We start from the raw sequence: 17,533 nt of genomic DNA, 5'->3' as shown, positions 1-17,533 counted from the left end.
AGAAGCAGACTCCCTGCTGAGCGGGGAGCCAGAGACAGGGGACTCCATCCCAGGACCTGGAGATCATGACCTGAGCCGAAGGCAGACACCTAACCATCTGAGCCACCCAGGTGCCCCAGAAATAGAATTTTAATAATTCATACTCTCCGGCACCTGGATGGCTCAGTTGTTGAGCAACTGCCTTCGGCTTAGGTCATGGTCCTGGAGTCCGGGGATTGAGTCCCACATCGGGCTCCCTGCTCAGTGGGGAGTCTGCTTCTCCCTCTGACCCTTTTCCCTCTCATGCTCTCTGGCTCTCACTCTCTCTCTCTCAAATAAATAAATAAAATCTTTAAAAATAATAATAATAATTCATACTCTCCTAAAGGCTGTCTAATACCTCTACATATTTTGGTAATTTTGCATAATCGTTTATAGTTATACTGAGTCAAAATGATACTGTGAATCCATAGTATGGAATACAAGTTTAAAAATAAGTATATCTAAATAGTGAGCAAACATATATTTATGAACCCTTTGTTTTGTGTATTTCTTAATGATTTTAAAGAAGCACATGTGTTTTAAAAAACAAAATGAATTAAACATATCTTTGTTTTTAAAGGTTCTTATACAGCAATGATTAAAAAAAATTGACATAGTATTCACATTAAACTAATAGACTTTGTTATCAGGCCCCAAACTATTCCTAATTCTGTGAATTCATAGCTACCATGGAGGCAGCCCAAAGGAGCTTAAGTAAACACTTTTAAATTATGTAATGAAGTTCTGAGGGAGGAACAGCCCCAACCAAACTGTATAGTACTATACTATATTACCTTTCTGGGGTCTTAAAAATGTCCAGATTTTTGATACAGTAGTTCTACTTCCAGGAACCAATCCTAAAGAAATAAATAGGAAGTCAAAGATTTATATATATTCACTACAGTATCTATAAGAGGAAATAATCTGAATATTCAACAGTAAAGGAGTGGTTAAATGAGCCATGGTGCATCAATCAAATGGAATATTATGTGATAACTAAAAGTACTTAATGCCACAGAAAAATATTAATAGTAATTTAATGTACAGTTAAATTTTTTAGGTTATAAGACTATTTCTCCTCATTTGAAAATGCACTTATTTATATGCATAGAAAAAGGATGGGGAAAAATATATCAAAGTGTGTTATATGTGGTTATAGTAATTTTACTCTTTCTTTTTTAAAATGAGCACAAATTGGGTGCCTGGGTGGCTCAGTTGTGAAGCATCTGCCTTCAGCCCAGGTCATGATCCCAGGGTCCTGGGATCAAGCCCCACATCAGGCTCCGCACTCAGCCAGGAGCCTGCTTCTCCCTCTCCCTCTGCCTGCCACTCCCCCTGCTTGTGCTTGCTATCTCTCTGTCAAATAAATAAATAAAACCTTTTAAAAGAAATAAAATAAAAATTTAAAAAATGAGCATAAATTACTTTAACAGTCAGAAAAAAATCACTAGTACCTATGAAACAAATAATGCAATATAAGAAAAAAAAAGAAGATAGCAGGAAGGGAAGAATGAAGGGGGGGAATCGGAGGGGGAGACGAACCATGAGAGACAATGGATTCTGAAAAACAAACTGAGGGTTCTAGAGGGGAGTGGGTGGGGGGATGGCTTAGCCTGGTTATGGGTATTAAAGAGGGCACGTTCTGTGTGGAGCACTGGGTGTTATGCACAAACAATGAATCATGGAACACTACATCAAAAACTAATGATGTAATGTATGGCGATTAACATAACAATAAAAAATTTAGAAATCACTAAAATTAAAAGATCTCCTCCCAAATATGTAAATCAAATGACATATGTTTACATTCTTACAACTCTAGGATATTTAATAAAGTAACACATCATATTAGTTACTCTTTATAAGTACTTTTTCATTTTGTATACTTATAATAATGTCTACCAGTGAATAATCTCTGCTTTCTAAAATTAAATTAGATAAGGTATAGGCAAGTAGAGAGTATTCTGTGAATGGTATAATCTGAGAGGTAATCTTGGTGGAAAAGCTGATTTAAGAAAAATTTAGCATAGTCAAAATCCATCTGTAAAGCTATAATGGCTGGATCTATTTTATAAGTTTTATAACAGTATGTTTAAAATTTTTTATTTTAAATTGTGGCAAAAAACACATAGCATAAAATTTACCATCTTAACCATTTTTAAATGTACAGTTCAGTAGTACTAAGTGTATTCACATTGTGTATAATAGTGTTTTTATAAAAATAATAAATGTTCATAAAAATAATACAGGTTTACTTATAAATAATTTAAACAATATAGAAAGTTACAGGAACGTTTTAAAATCTCGGATTCCAGATTTTACCATCAATTTTAAATGAACATCATGGTAGGCATTTCTGTGCATTTATACAAATAAGATAATCTTATTTAAGATCAGAAAATGTACATTAAAGTTAAAAAGTATTAAGTTTAAAATTATTTTAATTTGGTAGTGGTAAGATAAACTGAAGGAATTGCTGAACTTTCAGAAAAATGTTTCTTTACTACAAAAGATCTTATTTCCTAAAATATCTGGTTTAAAAAAGAGTTTGGAGGCTTTTTAAATCTATGTTTCAAATTTAGAAATACTAGCAGACTCTGCTATGAAAAATGTATTTTTACATTATCATTATTTTTACAAAGTCAAGGTTTTAATGTTTATTTGTTTTATAATCCTAATTTCTTTGATCACTTGGTCTTGATCTGTATCTTAATCCAGTGCTCACAACATGGCTTGATTCTCAATATCCTAGTTATTAATTTTGATTGATCAGTTATCTGTTCTTCACTGTTTCGTTTTTGTTTTTTCCTCTACATGGATCCATGGATGCTGTGTTTGCCTTTTTCATCAATTCTCAAATGACACTTATTTAGATGTAATAGTTTGGGGTCATGCTGGCTTTGCCTCAAAACCATACAGACGTTTTTCCTTTGTTTTCTGGCTTTGAATATTGCTTAGAGGAAGTCTACGGCCAGCATGATTTCCTCCCTCTTGATAAGTTATTTAGTTTTCTGCCTGGAGTTCTGAGAAGTTTTTCCTTCATTCTTTATGGTTAGTAGCTTAACCAGGATATGCCTCAATACTGAATATTATGTGTCCATTATTTTTCTGCAGGTTCAGGTTTTTCGTTATTTGGTGGAAATTCTCTTCTGCTACATCTTTCTGTGCTTTTTCTGATTCATTTGTTATATTATGTACTCAGGAAGATGAAGCAGGTTTATTATGATATCTTCGTCTCACTTACATGATTTTTGTATTGATTCTGCAATTACTTTGATCTGCTTCTTTCCTACATTCACTGCAATTTATTAAATTCATTTCTCAACTGGAATTTATTGAGTGCCAGCACCAGTGGTAAATAAGATCATATTCCTGCCTTGATGAAGCTTTTAGTTAGGGATAGGGGAGGGAGAAATAAATAAACCTGTAACAATGTCAGGTAGGAATAAGAAGAACCCCAGGTAAGAAACTAGAAGGATGGGGGAAGGAATTGTGCATTTTAGATGGAATGTGAGAGCAGGCCTCTCTCTGTAAAATGACACCTGAGAAGAGATCTGAATGAAGTGAGGGGGGAAGCCAGGGAAAGACCTGGGCAATCCAGATGCAGAAAAGAGCAAATACAAAGGTCCTGTAGTGGGAAAGTGGTGTGTGTTCAAGACAGAATCATTAGAGCCAAATGAGTAACCAGAAAGTGGTGAGAGATGAGACTAGAGAAGTGGACAGGCCAGATCACAAAAGGGGTTGTGAGGAGGCTGAATTTTGTTCTAAGCGTGATGAGGAGGGAGATGATGTATGCTTCAGAGGAGTAATTCAGGTTGCTGCTAAGTATTTCAATAGCAATAACTGAGTATAAAGAATCAGTCAGATAGGTGAAGAACTGAAAATGCAAAAAGGGAGCACTAAAATAAGAGTAACTTCAGGAAGCAGCCACTACCCCTGATACTAGATAAACACAAGGAAGACCTGAAGTTTTTAGAACCCAGAAGCTAGAAGGGGAGACGCTGGAACCCTGGCCTCAGAAGATAGGTTGCTGCCCATTTGCTGCTGATACCTCTGACAGGGTATGTTGAGTATGTTGGGGCTGGTTCTAGGGAATGGAAAATAGTTGAAATTTGGAGCTGAGTGCCACTGTGACAGTGAAGGTCCATAACTGGGGCAACCCTGACGTGTGCAGAAATCCAATAAGAAGGAGCAGGTTATTTTCCCCTCTCTTCTTGACTTTCAGTCTTTCTCTAATGCACCTTATTAAGAGAATGCAGCAAGGATTCAGCTGGGAAAATAGAAATGTAGTTTGCAGAGTCCCATCCTAGCATCACAAAATGTATGAATGTGGAAGGATTTATTATTAAGAGATAACAGCTTAGTAACCAGCACAGAAAGGAATTAAGGATGACTTCTAGATTTCTGTCTTGAGCAACGGGATGAAAGTAATGTCATTTACTGACCTAGGGGAAGACCTGGAGAAAAGTAAATTGAGGGGGAGAAGAAAATTACAAGATTGGTTTTGAATGCGTTGACTTTGAAGTCCTTGCTAGACGTCTGAGTGCAGTTCCTAGGTAGGCAGTTGGGTATGAGTTCAGAGTTCAACAGAGATATGAGGGATAGAATACAAATTTTAGGAGTCCCAAGAACATCTGCAACATTAAAAAAGGAAAAGAAAACAACTTGATGAGATTACCCAAGGGAAAATAAATGTTGATGGAGAAGGAAAAAAGGGGTGAGGAATATGCCTGGGGCCCCAAACATCTGAGAAGAGGAAAATGATGTGGCAAGAAGTTAATCGGTGATTTCAACAAGCCCAGTTTCGGTGGGACTGTGGAAACGGTAATCCTAATTGGAATGGACTGAAGGGATAATGTAAGGCGAGGAAGTGGAAACTGCAAGCACAGTCTTTAAAAAGTTTTATTATAAAGGGGAATAGAAAAATGGGCTCACTCAGTAAGTAGAGGGGGAAAGGGGGTGATGGTATATTTAGAATGGGAAAAATTACAGTGTATTTACTGGTTAGAATAATCCAGTAAAGAGAGAGAAAATGAGGATGCAGGAAATGGAGGAAATAATCACAGGAACACAATCCTTGAGTTTACAAGAAAACATAGAATGGGGGCACAGGTGAGGGGCATGCCTTATTTAAGAGAAGGGATAGTTGATCCTTTATAAAGGAAGACAGTATAAGTATAGATGAAGAGAGGTTGGTAGATAGGGTGTAAGAAAGAGGAGTTTTTCCTGTGACAGCTTCTATTTATCAATAAAACAAGAGTTTGGGGTGAAGAGTGGGGAGATGTGAGAGACTTAAGAGAAGAGACAAAGTGTAATCATCTAGGAGAAGAGAAGAATGAATTGACTAGGGGAGTGTGCTGGGATTGCCAGTCTTCCCTTTTGTTGAGAATTTGATTTCCAGCCATTCTTGATATTCCAAAGTATTGGTTTTGAAATAATAGTATTATTTTGGTCTTCAATGGTTAGGTTGTAGACATTCTTTGTTTTTAACGGAATTTTTACTGTTGTTTGTTTCTCCTGTAAGATATTTGAAGTGGAAGACTTTGTGGTCTGCCTTTACTCCCCCATCTTTGTCTGGAAGTCTAGAATAATGTTTTAAATAGATTGCAATTCATATTTTTTCAGCTCACCCTATACATAGGAATTTAACAGTAAGATGTCACAGTACTATTATATATTATTATAATAGCCACCATTTACTGAATGCCTGTGTGCAATGCATGCTAGAGACCTTACATACATGATCTCTAACACTTATCACAAGCCTACAAGGTAAGTACTGTTGCCAGTCATTTCCACAAGAAACCTTTTTTACTAGTGATGTCAGATCACAGAATCTTACCTGAAGCTCACAGCTGACCAGAATAGACAAGAACAAATTTTTCTCTCTTGTGTGTTTTTAAAAAATTAGCACATAAGAGACTCTTCTTTTTGAAGTACAAAATAATAGTTTGCAAAAGTGCACCACACAAACTAAGAGCAATTTTAGGGACAGCTTTTTGACACTGTACTATATCATTAAACCCTTGGTGGGAGAGGTGCTACTTAACTGACAGATTCAAGGAACTTGGTAAATTGAGGTGCCCTTACTCTAACCATCTTCATCATCCACGAACATATTGAGAGCCTGCTATGTTAAAATCATTACTAAATTATATGAAACCTTTATAATTTTACAACTTATAGGAGATGTATCAGCATTTGTTTTGGAAACTCCATAATTTGAATTTAAATAATATCAAACTTTCCTATTGGTCAACAATATTTATATTCATGTGATGACACTGAAAACATATTGAGACATAAACTTATATCTATGACAAGTAATGGATTTCTTTTTCTGATTATAAAAGTAGTACATGTAAGTGAAGAAAATTTTGAAGATATGTTTAAATAAAATAAGTAAAGAAAACATCTTTTTTAAAGGACAGCAGGAAAAAATAACGAATAATTCTCTTATTTACAGGCAACTGACTATTGAGGTTGAGTATTTCCATGTAGTTTTTTAAGCTTATGAAGTTTAAACTACTTGAGTACACTGCCTTTTTTCATAACAATGTATCAGAAATGTTTCCTCAAGTTATTTAAAAGTCCTCAAAAACATTTTCAATGGCTGCATAATGTTCCTTGAGTAGTATTTCCTTAAGTGCTCATTTAAGCTATTTTCCTTAGTTTCTTGTAAGTAGTGTTACTATGAACTTTTTTATGCTTAAATCTGTTTTAGCATTTCAGATTATTTCCTAAGTTAGGACAAATTCCTAGAAATAAGCTTAAAAGGCCAATATTTTTAAGGTTCTTCATCTGGTAAAAATTTTGCTGTAAAAAAATCTTTTCATTTTTTACATACTCGTACTGAAAATAAAGCTAAGGAGAAAAATTTATGTGGACTACCTTTTAAAATTGAGACTAACATTTAAGTTTAGGTTCAGTGTTTTGGTTTTGGTTTTAATATCTTACCTTTAGGGAAAAATCCACTCTTCAAAATATTTACTTGTTTTTGTCAGGTTCAAAACTTACACTTAATTTGAGGATTTAAGTTTAAATATATATTTATTTCAGCCTAAGGTATCATCATCTCTTTTTTCCTATTTTCAGATATGCTCACCCAACAGTGTTGCCTCCTGACTCATCATCAGTTTAATCTCACATGTACACCACTAATTCATGGTACAGATGTACACATTCATCTGTGGATGGAAACCTAAATAAAATTGCAGGCCAAGGTCATTTCCAAACTAAGCAAACTTGGCACAAGAATTTTAAGAGTGCCTAAATTAATACTACAAAACAGTTCTATCATTCTAGACTGAAATACAGAGCATATGAACAAAGCAGTTTCACCTAATTCTAAAATTAATTTAGACTGGTGATGGAATTGCAAAACTTGAGAAAATATCCAGAAGAAATCTAGTCTAAGTAAATAAAGGATTACTGTTTTTTAGTAGCTATCATTTATTCATTCACTCACCAAATACTTACTGATTTGTGTGTCAAACACTTGCTAGGTGCTGGAGTCAACCGACAAAAGATATAGGCCTGTCCTGCTGGAAGATACATTCTAGTGGAAGAGACAGACAAAAGCAAATGAATAAATGAATAGTCCTAAGCTGTAATCTAGGCACGTCCACTACCAGTATTACTTAAGTGAGACAAAGAAATGATTTGGGTTCTACACCAAGAGTTTTTAAAGTTGTGTTATTGAATAAAAAAAAAGTTAAAGATTTATAATTATTAGGAAATATAGATATGTCCACATATAGATACCTCTACAGATCTTTTATGAATAGTCATTATCATCCCCTTATGCCCTGTACTCCCCCCCAACCCCCCACCAATAGAAAGGATAGACTAGGATATCTAGACTTTGGCCTTCCCTTCATTACTCTCTGGACTCTGGCCTGACCCAATCTCTGCTGTGGCATGTTGTAGTAGAAAATAAAACATTCCAAATTTGGGGAGTAAGAAAACCTCAGTTTTAGCAAGTGACAGTGCTAAAGGGATTGAAACCTTAGGTGAGACACTTCATTTCCTAGAGTATCAGTTTCCTTTGCAAAATGATGGATTTTGACTAAATGATCTCTAAAAATCACTTTGGGCTTTAAAATTCACTATCTATGCATCTTTCTGTTAAACATCTCTTCCATTATGCTCCTATTTATATTGGGGATGAAGAGGAATAAGATTGATTCCTGTTTAATAGGGATAAAGGATTTATAGTTTTTAATGACCATTCTTTCATGTTATTGAATATTTTTTAAAACATGTTTTTAAGGGGCGCCTGGGTGGCTCAGGCATTAAGCGTCTGCCTTCGGCTCAGGACATGATCCCAGGGTCCTGGGATCGAGCCCCGCATCAGGCTCCCCACTCAGCGGGAAGCCTGCTTCTTCCTCTCCCGCTCCCCCTGCTTGTGTTCCCTCTCTCGCTGTGTCTCTCTCTGTCAGATAAATAAATAAAATCTTTAAAAAAAAAAAAACATGTTTTTAACATCTGCACAGCATTCCAACATATGGATATACCAAAATGTATCTATCCATACCCTCATTCTAAAGATTTTTTCCCCAATTTCTGCAGTATTGTAAAGGATTTTTTTTTAAAAGATTTTATTTATTTATTTATTTGACAGAGAGAGAGCGAGCACAAGCAGGGGGAGCAGGAAAGGGAGAAGCAGGCCCCCTGCTGAGCAGGGAGCCTGATGCGTGACTCAATCCCAGGACCCTGAGATCATGACCTGAGCCAAAGGCAGACATTTAACTGACTGAGCCACCCAGGCGCCCCAAGAATATTTTAGAATCTCTATTTGTCTTCTTTACTCAAAATACTACTACAGGCTTTCTCTTTTGTTTTATTCCTTTTGCTTGGAAAAAAAAAATCACTATGATTCCTTCTTATCTACTCCAGCCTCTACATGGCTTTCTATTAATATAAAAACTCCACTTTGGACAATGTGATAGAGGCTGTCCTTTCTCCTCTCTAAAACAGTATCATCCCAGAGTAAGGTCCATATTTCTGCAGCTTCCTGCTGTAAAAGAATGTGAAGTAAAGCCAATTCCACGCCTGCATCAAATCTGGATAATGTACATTTTAGCTTTAACCAAAGTTGAAATCCATGAGATTAAAACCCCAACAGCAGACAAATAGGCAAAGGTTCATTTCTGTTAGCTATACCAAAAATGTGATTTAGTGTGTTAATTACAACAAAGATAACTGTGACTGGTGATTTTGCCATGATCCTGAACTTGCTATAATATTAGCTATTACTACATTGAAACATTAGAGCATAAATATACAATTAGGAGAAATAAAATTTAAGGTTTTAACTACTAAATTCAGTGAACACTATATAATCTGCTATTTAGTTTTTTACTTTTTTTGCAATATGCTATATTATTTCAATAGATATCATGTTCTGCATTAGCATTGGTACTTTTCCAACCATGAGTAAAGAAATCAGAGAGGTGACACCTACTTTAAAATTACCCTAAAAAATATGAGTTAAATACCTTTTCAACTTAGAAGTTTTTACTTAGGAAAAGAATGGAAGCTCTGTTGTGCCTCTTTGATTATGAATTGGTGCAAGTTAAATACCTTTTTTAAAAACTTCCAAGATACTATTAAGGACCTCTATAGAATCAGTTTGGAATCCAAAGGAACACTCACATTAACAATTATTTCTACCAATAGCTTCATAACTACTGATATATCAATTATGTCAATTGACATTATATCAATATTATAGAATTTTAGTGACAGGATCTTTGAAGTCACATAATCCAACTCTCATCTTACAGAGAGGGAAAGTAAAACCCAGAAAATTTGTATTACTCATAGCAGTAAGCTTGGAGTGGGTGGAGGCAGATGAGGGATCCTAACACTCTCTTTCAATCTAATGCATACCATAGGGTATTAGATTATAGGTAGGTAGCTAACAGGTAGGTAAATATTCTAACAGATAGCTAATAGATGAACAAATCTAAGAAAGATATCTGATTTGTATCCTTAGTATACATATTCCCCTTAAGATTCTTATTGGATGGGGGCACCTGGGTGGCTCAGTCATTGGGCGTCTGCCTTCGGCTCGGGTCGTGATCCCGGGGTCCTGGGATCGAGCCCCGCTTTGGGCTCCCTGCTCAGTGGGGGGCCTGCTTCTCCCTCTCACTCCCTCTGCTTGTGTTCCCTCTCTCACTGTGTCTCAAATAAATAAATCTTAAAAAAAAAAAGATTCTTGTTGGATGATCCATTCCACCTCAATCTGTTAGCACAGATACAAAATTATACAAATTGATGCTTGTGTGCAATAAAACCCAGGAGAGTAGTTGGAGTTAGTTTGGCAGAACTATATTGTTGCATAACTCCTGGGATGAAGATTTATGTATATCCATATGTATATATACCTGTAGCTTCTTAATCCTGCTTCAGGAAATGCCATTTACATACATTACAATGTAAATAGTGCCCAATGGAGTTGTGCATCATAGGGACACTGCAAATATAAGTTTTGTATGTTAAATTAATTAGGGTAGGCTAATTGCCATACAGACCAACCCCAAAATGTATAATGGCTCAAATTATATTTGCTATAATCAAGTTTCTTTCTAAAATAAACAGGTAGTTCAGTACTTAGTTTCCAAGGTGTTCTAGTACCTAGGCTTTCAGTACTGAACTTCCAAGGTCTCCTGTGGGGTCTTGTCTATTCCAGTCCATTAGAAGGGGAGTTTTTTTAGGAGATTCAAAAGTAGTGCATAAAACTGCCATTCTTATTCCATTGGCTCTAACTCGGTCACATGCCCACACCTGCCTGCAAGGGAGACTGGAAATAAGTTTATCTGTGTGGCCAAAAAGAAATGAAAACATGATGGATTTGGATGTCTAACTAAGAGTCATTGCTCACTTGGGTGCTCTCTTTCTCTCTCTCTACACACTCACCCCCCCACACACACAAACCCTGAAGTGGACACCAAAAAACAAACTCACATTATTATGCTTCAAATAAAACAAATAAAGGAGCTTTTATTTAAGAATTGCATTCACCTCTACCCTTTCCCTCCTTCAGGTTGGGACTGTTAATTAATGCATAACAATAACCAATTGGTAACTGACATCTGAAAAGGAGGATAAAAAGCAAATTTTTGCAAGTATTACCCTTGTGTGTGTGTGTGTGTGTGTGTGTGTGTGTGTGTGTGTGTGTGTGGTTCTGTGTCTGTGTGTGTGTGTGTGCACATGCATGCATGTGTTTCAGGGATACAAGACCACCAAGTTCTCCTTTTTAACTACACTATTAGTAAATGATGTTTGAAAAATATTCAACTTTTTATACAACAAAGATAGCAGTTCCACAAATGAAGGCAGCAGTAAGGTTAATGGTTTTATTTCCTTTGGATAAGTTGTCATTATAATCCTCAAACTGTTCTCAATCACTCAGTTTTTAATAGAAGCACTGCATGGTTGCACTTCTCAAATCATAAACAGGAAGTATGATATATAAATGTCAGTAAAACTAAAACTCATTTCTATGGCTTGATATTTTCATTTTAATGTCTGATTTTGTATGTACTTCAAATGATTACATAAGGCAAATAGTAATATTACCTGATAAGTTTTCTTTGGTAACCTAACACTTTGGGTTTTGGGGGAAATATTTAGAGTAACCCATGTGTTGTAGATTTTCACAGAGGAAGAAATGGGAATGATCCAGAAACTGCTATTAGTTTGGCATCCTTAGAAACTGCTTTTTTATATATGTTGCCCAACTTTATTAATGCCAGAAGATAGCATAGATGGAGAAAGAAGCCAGAGGGTGCATGACTCTTAATCTATTTAAAAATACATTACAGAAAATAGTCTTAGACTTTGTATATTCTTATTCTGATACCTCAGCAATTCCTCGAATGTGTTCTACTACATTAATTCCTTCATGAAACAACTAAGGAGTAGCTTAAGTACTGCAAAAATCAGGATATTATCTCTGTTTCCTCTCTGAAGAAATTAGGGGTCTTTTTAGGATTGGTGATATTTTCTACATAATATTATTTCAGTTTCTTTGGTACATGGACATCTCTATGGAAATTACAAGAAGCGATTCACTGCTCACTTCAGCAGCACATATACTAAAACTGGAACAATACAGAGAACATTAGCATGGCCCCCACGTAAGGATGACACGCAAATTCATGAAGTGTTCCATAACAAAAAAAAAGGGGGGGAAGAAGAAGAGATTCAAATTGACTAGCCTAGAACTTTTATATTACATTAAATATTTCTGGAGAAATGTACCAACATATAGATAACTTCTATAACTTTAAAATGTTTTTTTCTTTAGGAAATCGTTTCTTAATTTGTTCTTAAACTGAGCACTGAAGGAATGATTTTACTCAAAGTTACATAATATAGGAGGGAAATAGCAAAAAATAGAACCTATCTATGTATCTAAACTCCCTTTCAAGGCAGATCACAATGATCCAGAGAATGTCATAAAAGGTAGCCTGCCCACCTGCTGAGTACCTAGCTTTCTACAGCACGTGAGGCACTGCTGAGCAGCATATATAATATATAAAATTTGAGGGCTTTTAATTTTTAATTTTTTTTAAGATTTAGAGAGAGCGCACATGAGCACAAGCAGGTGGAGAGACAAAGGGAAAGGGAGAGGGAGAGAATCTCAAGCAGACTCCCTGATGAGCATGGAGCATGATGCTGGGCTCAATCTGAAGACCCTGAAATCATAACCAGAGCTAAAATGAAGAGTCGAATACTCAAGTGACTGAACCACCCAGGTGCCCCAAGAATTTGAGGTATTTTCATTGAAAATACAGCATATGTAAAAAGGATTTGGGAGTGTTTGAAAAGTAATAAGAATATATTAATCAAATGCAAACTATAAATAACTGCTAAGGGGAAGTGGAAGATGAAGTGATTTAAAACTAGATTGATAATGGATAGAAGTTTATTGGAATAGGCAAATTTTATGTCAATTTTTTAAAGTGGTGATGGATTTTGATTGCCAGAGAGAAAAGATAACCATTCATTCACTTATCAAAGAGTTATTGAGGGCTCACTATGTGCCATATGCTAGACACTGTTAAAGGCACTAGAGATATGGTAATACACAAAACCATTGGAGAGCATGAACAGATATTTCATTGCCCAGGAGGCATGATAGTTTGATAGAAACAGAAAACACAAATATGAGAGTAGAGAGAAATGAAATAGAAAGGAAAAGAACTAGTAATGGGCTTATAGTAGAAGGCCTTAAATACGAGGATATTTCTAAATGGGAGAAAGATGTTTGGTGTGAACTGAACTCCTTTGGTCACTGCAGTCAGAATAGACTGCCTTTTTTTTTCCCTTCTGTCAGTCAACTCTCCTAGCCTCTCAGATAACTTTATAGTAACCAGGATAACACAAAATAAATACTGCATATGGAAAGATTCACAGCTGAAGTATGTGGAAAGCAAAAAGGGAAAGAATAGGAAGCAAAAGTTGAATTTTATGTCTCCTTTTATCTTTCCAATGGCTATTATATATTATCAGTCCCTTTCTAGCAACAGTCTCCCTTTCAGTATTTGTGATTCAATTCCTGAAGGTTCTGCTCTTCTTTCCTTCTAGGTAGAATCACTGAAAGGAAAGGAGATTCCATTTAAATTCCCTTTTTTGAGTCAATCAGGTGTTCCTTATTCACCTAGCAATACTTCTCTACAGAGTGTGATTAAAAGTATTTCAGGTTTTGTGTGGGATGGTGGGGAAAGGGGTAAGACAAGATGGGCGCTAAGGAGAATACCAAGAGGCTGTAATGCAATATAATATAAGAGCCTAGAATACAAACTTGACAATTAAGAGCTTGGATTAAATGGGCAGTTTTAAAAGTGAAAAGAGACAAATCTGAAGTATACAATAAAGAACAATTATAAAAAGTAACAAGTTTAACCCCTGTTTACCTATGGGAGGATAAGGAAATAAGGAAATGAATGTAAGTTTTTAAGTTTGAAGTTCTGAAAATTTGTGTTGTCAATAAGAATAGCCAAGAAATTTGAAAGAAATAGCTTGAAGGAAAAAATGAACTTAATGTCAGATCTAAATGAGATGTCTCCAGAAGATAGAGGACTCAGACTTTCTTGATAAGCTACTGGACCTGTTGATGGACACGTGTAAGTCAGCACCATATAGAAATTGATTGAAACTCTATGGACTAATGAGGAAATACAATGAAGATGATCAAATGGCTATGTATGAACTTTGACTGTAAGATTAGGTATCAATTTCAAAGCAATTTCAAAGAAGGTAATCTAGCTTTGGAACCCTTTCCTTCAGGTCAAAGCTGTCCTTTATTAAACATCATCTCTTCATTTTGACTGACCCCTTAGTAAGTGAGAATAACAAAACAAATGAATAAAATTGAAAGACTTATTTTTTTCTGGATTATCTCACTGGAAGTTCTGGATTTTTTTAAAAAAAGATTTATTTAGGGTGCTTGCGTGGCTCAGTCATTAAGCGTCTGCCTTGGGCTCAGGTCATGATCCCAGGGTCCTGGGATCAAGCCTCGCATCGGGTTCCCTGCTCAGTGGGAAGCCTGCTTCTCCCTCTCCCACTCCCCTTGCTTGTGTTTCCTCTCTCACTGTCTCTCTCTCTCTCTGTGTCAAATAAATAAAAATCTTTTTAAAAAATTTAAAAATTTAAAGAAAGATTAATTTATTTATTCATTTATTTATTCATTTATTTATTCATTTGAGAGAGCGCATGCACAAGGGGGGGGACGGGGTGGGCAGAGGGAGAGAGGGAGAATCTCAAGCAGACTCCCTGCTGAGTGACGAGCCTGATGCGGGGCTGCATCTCAGGATCCCAAGATCATGACCTAGGACAAAATCAAGAGTCAAGACACTTAACCAACTGATCCATCCAGGCACCCGTGGAAGTTCTGAATGTTTAACTGAATGTCCTCCTAGCCAATTTATACAAATTATGTGTCTTAAGATACAATAAGCAAAATAAATTATCTGCAACTTTTCTTTGACTGTATACCTTTATATAAAGGCTATGGCTTAAAAAATACAGAATATAAAATTTACATTAGCATAAGTCATTCGAATTATTTAGCTGTTAAATATGGAGTTTGTTTTATATAACACTGTCAGGGTGAACATGAATTTCCATCCCTAAAGCAAATCTTGGTTGTGGAACCACATAAATAGAAACTTACCTTTAAAGAAGGTTCAGTTTTAAAATGCACTAGGCTGGGGCACCTGAGTGGCTCAGTCATTAAGCGTCTCCCTTCGGCTCAAGTCATGATCCCAGAGTCCTGGGATCGAGCCCTGCATCGGGCTCCCCGCTCTGCAGGAAGCCTGCTTCCCCCTCCAACTCCCCTGCTTGTGTTCCCTCTCTCACTATGTCTCTGTCAAATAAATAAATAAAATCTTTAAAAAAAATTTTTTAATTTTAAAAAAATGCACTAGGCTACATGTTCCTTTAAATAGGAAAGGATCAATCCTGACACTCCCTGAACTAAAAGTTTTTAGAATCTATTTGATATTTTCTGTACACAGATTATATCATAAAATAATTTTAGCATTTCTTCATTATCTAATATGGCTTTGGATTTCTATATTTATGTAGAAGCACCTTCAAAGTGGCTAGCAGTAGAACATTTATTAGAGTATTTTCTATATGTTGGACACTATGTTAAGTGCTCCAATATTTACTATCTCATTTAGTTAACATTCACAACTCAATGAAGTATAACTAACCCATTTCACAGATGGGAAAACTGAGGCCCAAGTTAAGTTATATCTTCAAGGTAACATAGCTGGTAAGTGGGCAGAGCTAGGGTTTGAGTTCAGATCTGTCTGATTCCAATGCCACTTTTCTTAATATCCTATTGCCTCCAAAATTCACCTAAAAACATTTTTATTATAAAAGTTTTATGTCTATTGAATTCTTTCAATATAATGGAATACTTTTTTTTTGGCAATTTAGAAATGTTCCTATGTTCTTGCTTATTCTCATGACTTTAACCAAGAAAATCTTCTTGGGTGCCACTTGGACCACGTATCAAACTATATCTCCCAGATTAGTAACCATAATTTAACACACACACACATACACACACAGAGACACACACTCACAGGAAAGGAAGATTTCATGGAAAAGTAAAAAAAAAAAAATCCTCCAGCTCAATTTTAGGGATATAGGAACACATCTATTTAATTCCACTTATAGAAGTGCATAGATAAATTACTGTCTTTAATATTAGCCTGAAAAAATCCTCCAAAGTCACGCATTCAATTTCTTAATTTCAACAGACATAGCTATACTATGAATACTGAAAAGAGAATTGTCAAGACCAAAAGACAAATAATTTTTGAGCTCTTAGTTGCTTACTGGTGTAAAATATATTCTAATCTATAGTTAACAAACATGCCAGACAGCACTACTGAATGGTAAAAGGGGTATGGAACAGAGTGGATCACATAGTCTGAGATCTTAGTTATCAGTAGTATTATACCATCAGTCCTGCCATTGAACCACAAATCTAAATGGAGGCAATCTAGTATAGAAGAGTATATATTTTGGAGTAGAACAAATTTGAGTTTAAATCTTGACATTACTTATAAATTCTGCGATCCAGAAAAAGTTACTGCCTTTGTGAGTCACAGTTCTTTCATTTTGTAAACTGGAACTAAAACTCTGTAGCCTAATGGATGTCATAAAGATCTATTAAAAGAAGAGACTTCCCAGGTTCAAATCTCAGCTCCCTCACGCAGAAATTGTGACTTAATGCCTCCTTTCCTCATCTGTAAAATGAGGGTAATAAAAGTCCCTATACCTCAAAGAGTTGTGAGGATTTAACACCTTAATATATTTAAAGTACATATAACAGAACTTGGCACATAGAAAATGATATATTTACATATACTGTCATTCTTATTTAAAGTACCTACCTAGTACTTGCTCCTTAGTATATTTCTAATAAATGTTAATTCCCTTTTATATTTCAATTGAAATTATTTTCCTTCCTTTTCTTTTTTAAGATTTTATTTTTCAGTAATCTCTATACCCAACATGGGGCTCAAACTTACAACCCCAAGATCAAGAGTCACATGCTCTACTGACTGAGCCAGCCAGGCGCCCCTCCTTTATTTTCTAGATACATTTTTAAATGTATTAAGCTAAGGTATAACTGATATTCAATAAACTATGTATATAAAAGGTGTACAATTGATAACTTTTAACATGTATAGAATTTATAAGTATACAATTGATAAATGTTAACACTGTGAAACTATCACCAGAATAAGACAATGAATATATCCATCAACCCTAAGAATTTCCCCTGCTTTTATAATCCTCCTAGTACCTCTCTCCCCAGACAACCATTGCTCTGTCTGCCCTTAGTCTCAATAAATCAGTCTGCATTTTCTAGAATTTTGTATTTTCTGTCCTCACTCAGAATACTGTTTTGAAATTAATCCATGATATTGCACATAACAATATTGTACATTACCTTTTATTGCTGAGTAGTATTCCA

At 35.5% G+C, this 17,533-nt stretch overlaps 1 long non-coding RNA gene and 1 other non-coding gene across 2 annotated transcripts; one reads left to right on the top strand and one right to left on the bottom strand.

Moving 5' to 3' along the window:
- Positions 1-378: 378 nt before the first annotated feature.
- Positions 379-17,532, bottom strand: LOC113919354. Its single transcript, XR_003518966.1, has 3 exons — positions 17,510-17,532; positions 7,501-7,579; positions 379-878 (listed from the first exon to the last, which is right to left on the bottom strand). It is a non-coding gene; the product is annotated as an uncharacterized LOC113919354 (long non-coding RNA).
- On the top strand, positions 12,102-12,208 carry LOC113921123. Its single transcript, XR_003519528.1, has one exon. It is a non-coding gene; the product is annotated as a U6 spliceosomal RNA (small nuclear RNA).
- Position 17,533: the final 1 nt, after the last annotated feature.

The sequence above is a fragment of the Zalophus californianus genome, chromosome 3 (assembly GCF_009762305.2).
Source record: "Zalophus californianus isolate mZalCal1 chromosome 3, mZalCal1.pri.v2, whole genome shotgun sequence".
NCBI classification, from domain to species: Eukaryota; Metazoa; Chordata; class Mammalia; order Carnivora; family Otariidae; genus Zalophus; species Zalophus californianus.
This window is presented reverse-complemented; position numbering and strand designations above follow the sequence as displayed.